Below are 4,831 nucleotides of genomic sequence, written 5' to 3' on the forward strand. Positions count from 1 at the left end.
TTTCATCATTTTTGCAGGGTATTGAATAAGAAATGGTATTAAGAAAAATCTTTTACTTAATATATATGAATAAAAGATGTAAGATCTTTTACTTTAGATATAGACAGAAGTATAACTGAAAAAATAAATTTCACTTTACTGTAATTTTTAGTAATATCCATATTCTATGAAAGCAAATTGCTATCAACAAAACAAAGCTCACCTACTGAATGGGAGAAGATATTTGCAAACAATATATCTGGTAAGTGGCTAATATCCAAAATATACGAAGAACTCATACAACTGAACATCAAAAAACAAAAACAACTCTATTAGAAAATGGGCAGAGAATCTGAATAGACATTTTTCCAAAGAAGACATACAGATAGCCAACAGGCACATGAAAAGATACTCAACATCACTAATAATCAGGGAAATGCAAACCAAAGCCACAATGTGATATCACCTCATACCTGTCAGAATGGCTAGCATCAAAAAGACAACAAGTAACAAGTGTTGAAGAGGATGTAAAGAAAAGGGAACCAAACTCTCATGTACTGTTGGTGGGAATGTAAATTGGTGCAGCCACTATACAAAACAGTATGGAAATTCCTCAAAAAATTAAAAATAGGATTACCATATGATCCAACATTTCCACTCCTGGGTATTTATCTGAAGAAAACAAAAACACTAATTAGAAAGGATATATGCACCCCTATGTTCACTGCAGCATTATCTACAATAGCCAAGATATGGAAGCAACCAAAGTGCACACCAGTAGACAAATGGACAAAGAAGATGTCATATATATGTACACTGGAATATTATTCATCCATAAAAAGAATGAAATATTGCCATTTGCAACAACATGGATGGACCTAGAGGGAATTATGCTGAATGAGATAAGTCAGAGAAAGACAAACACTGTAGGCGTTCACTTATGTGAAATCTACAAAACAAAACAAACGAACATACATAAAACAGAAATAGAGTTTTAAATTCAGAGGATAAACAGGTGGTTGCCAGAGGAGAGGGGGCTAGGGGGAGGAAAGAAATAGCTAAGGGAGACTGAGGATTATTTTCCAGTTGCAAAATAAATGAATCATGGGGATGAAATATACAGTATGGGGAATATAGTCAACAACTAAGTAATGTTTTTGTATGGTAAAATCCGTAACTAGAATCAGTGTGGTGATTATTCTGAAATCTACAGAAAAAAATCACTACAGTTGTGTAACAGGAATTAACATAGTGTTGTAGGGTCAATTATACTCCAAAACCGAAAAACAAACAAACTCATAGGAAAAGAGATCGGATATGTGATTACTAGAGGCAGGGCAGTGGGGACTGAAGGAAGGCAGTCAACGGTACCACAAACTTCCAGTTGTAAGTAAATCCTAGGGTGTAATGTACAACGTGATAAATATAGTGAGCACTGATGTACCTTATGTTTGAAAGTTGTTAGGAGAGTAAATTCCAAGAGCTCTCATCACACACAATTTCTTTTCTATTTCTTCAATTTTGTATCTATGTGAGATGATCGATGTCCACTAAACTTATTGTGATGATCATTTCATGATTTATGTAAGTCAAATTATGCTGTAAACCTGAAACTTACACAGTGTTGTATGTCAATTATATCTCCATAAAACTGGAAGAAAAAAAGCGAATTGCAACTTTTCACAATGACCATGTGAAGGCACACAATTTAATTTACTTGAAATAAATTATTTCATAAAAAATACTTTTTGGACAAACTTTCAAATGACAGATGATGTTGGTTTATTGACAATACATACGAAAATGTAGGTTGAAATTTAACATGTTTTAGCAATCAAAAATAGACAAAATTTGCTTTCATAACTGTTATGAAATCAACTGAGATTTTTTTTAATTTTTGAAGTTTATACTTATGCTTTGTATTTAAAATACCATATGAGAGAGAAGGTTTTAAAGTGCTATGGCGAGCATTTCTTTACATAAAGCCCATTTTGATGTGGCTAGTCTTTATTCCCAATAAATGAAAATCTAAATTGGATATAACAGTAATATATTTTGCTTTAAAAATGTCTTTTGGAAGTTGAAGAGCCATCTTCATATTCTACAAAAGGTTTAGTCTAACTTACAGATAAGGCAAAGATCACTGATGCAAATGTATAGAATCGGTATTACCTTTATGTCTGTCCTTAACCTTTATGTTCCAAGATCAAAGTTCTTGAGCTTTTTGTCTTTCATCAATTGTCAGTTGTAAGTCTAAACTAAACAACTAGTGTCAATGAATAAAGGGCACCGAAAGCTGTACAACTGTAAATGGAAGCAGAGGTATTTAGCTGAGTCCTGTTTATACACATCAGAGTTCTCCTGATACCTTATCCCAGCTGTTTAGGAGACTCCTGGAGGTTCTCCTGCTGTCATGTTGTAAAGGGAAAAAATATTAAAATGTTATTTAAGATTGGATTAAGATGGCTGTCTGGGTGTAGATGCACCTATTCCCTTCCCTCCTCAAATACCTTGGAATGAAGAAAAAAATATCTATATATTTAAAAGGAAAACTCATTAACTGAACTGCTAGAAAATAATCTTCCTAGAATACTAGGTAATCTTAAGAAGTTTCTGAAATAGAGAAGTCAAACAGGATTGGAATGACAGAGACACAAGACTGAGGCATCATAGCCCAATACGCTGCAAGGGCTGATTGGCCAGTGGCTTTGGGAATGCTCAAAATGGAAAATCCAGTCAATAAAGAGAGCAGGAGGGTGCCCAGGGGTGATGGGAAGGATCATCATTTGTGTTAGTCTTTGTAGGGGCAGTAGAATTTTCCCCTGGGCTAAAACAATGAGAACAAACATATAGAGGACACAGGAGAGCTGGTGCTCTAGGTAGCCAGTGATCCCAGGGAGAAATGAAGCCGCAACACCCAGAGGAAGGGTCCTCAGAATATCCCAGCAAGATATGCTATGCCGGCCACAATCACCACCAGAGTCAGTGTTATAAGCAGCGGGCGTTCACCAGTAGATGAACCAGCTCTCAGGTACCCACATGAAACAGGAGGCCGAATTATATCACCCTTAAAGCAGGAGGTAACGTGTGGTAGTGTCTAACGTTGGTAAGCCAGGAAACAAAGCCAAAAGCCTATTACTTAAAGTTATGGTGGAAAGTACCAGAAAAACGAAGAACCCAAACTTTGAAAAGGGACATGACAGTGGTTCTGGACTGGGAGCGGGTGAGGCAAGCGGCTGTTCTTCATTCTGTAAAGTTTAATCTTTGTTTCTGTTTTTCTTCTTGTTTTACAATATACATTATTGTAAACTAATGAATTATTAACAATGTAAGTCTAAGAATATTCATTTTCTTTGATTGGTGTGACATTTTAAAACCAACCATCATGCATGTATGAAATGAAAGAAATTCATGAAAGATATTTCCATTAAAATAGCAGCAGAACTTCAAACTCCCTTGGAGAGGATATTATAAAAAAATAAGCAGGCTCGGTGCCACGGGCCTGGGAAAGACGCTGTTGGTGAAACGCTTGCCTACGAACCCTCCGTGCCGGGTAGGGGGGATGGGGATCCGGGGGGCCCTGCTGGTGAGCAGGGCGGGGGCGGGGTCCGCCAGTGCTCCCTCCCTGGCCCCGCTCGGAGACCTTTTGTTTTTTTTTTAACACCTTTATTGGTGTATAATTGCTTTACAATGGTGTGTTAGTTTCTGCTTTATAACAAAGTGAATCAGCACTATGTATACATGTATCCCCATATCCCCTCCCTCTTGCGTCTCCCTCCCTCCCATCCTCCCTATCCCACCCCTCTAGGTGGTCACAAAGCACCAAGCTGATCTCCCTGTGCTATGCGGCTGCTTCCCACTAGCTATCTGCTTTACATTTGGTAGTGTATATATGTCCATGCCACTCTCTCACTTCGTCCCAGCTTACCCTTCCCCCTCCCCGTGTCCTCAGGTCCATTCTCTACTTCTGCGTCTTTATTCCTGCCCTGCCACTAGGTTCTTCAGAACTTTTGTTTGTTTGTTTTTTAGATTCCATATATATGTGTTAGCATACGGTATGTGTTTGTCTCTTTCTGACTTAACTTCACTCTGTGTGACAGACTCTAGGTCCATCCACCTCACTATGGAGACCTTGACTGCCTTACAAAGCTGAGCTCCCAGGATGGGAAGGGCGACCTGGGCGATCCTCCCCCGACGTGGCCCACGTCGCGGACAAAACCTAACGGACATTGTGGCTCAGAGAAAGATCACCATCCGGGAGCTGGGGGGTGGTGCATGGGCCCCATCTGGTCCAGTTACTATGGAAACTGTCATTCTCTCCTGTTCATGGTGGACGCCTCGAACTCCGCCGAGCTCTCTGCGTCCTGTGCGCAGCTCCTGGGTCTCCTTTCGGCAGAAAAACTTTAAGAAGCATCGATTCTGATTCTCTTCAATAAAATTGACCTGCCCTGTTACATGACCATAAAAGAGAGGAAGTCATTAATGAGGCTCCCGGACCTCATTGCTTGTGCCAAGCAGAATATCACCACGTAGAAATCAGTGCCCAGAAAGGCACTGGCTTGTCAGACGTGCTGCGCTGGCTCCAGGACATCCACAGAACTAATGGTTGACTGCAGGGCGGAGAAGCATGGCTGGCCCGCTCTGTGGCAAGAAGGCAGAAGCAGCACTGCTTGGCCTCTGGCTATCTGCTGCTTTTATAAGGGCAGAATAAGCCCTAGCAAATGGGGTTCTGTGCTGAGTTGCAGTGACGGGTAAACTGAGGCACCCAGGTTATAGAAACTCCTGACATCTGCCCTCTGGCTCCAGTGCTGGGAGAGGAGGACAGGCCTGCCGGGTGGCTTGTGTCCTACAC

The 4,831-nt window shown here is 40.3% G+C and overlaps 1 pseudogene; it reads left to right on the plus strand.

The window, feature by feature from the left end:
- Positions 1–2,936: 2,936 nt before the first annotated feature.
- On the plus strand, positions 2,937–4,589 carry LOC136794131 (ADP-ribosylation factor-like protein 16; annotated as a pseudogene).
- The last annotated feature ends 242 nt before the right edge of the window (positions 4,590–4,831 follow it).

Source organism: Kogia breviceps, chromosome 4, assembly GCF_026419965.1.
Source record: "Kogia breviceps isolate mKogBre1 chromosome 4, mKogBre1 haplotype 1, whole genome shotgun sequence".
NCBI classification, from domain to species: Eukaryota; Metazoa; Chordata; class Mammalia; order Artiodactyla; family Physeteridae; genus Kogia; species Kogia breviceps.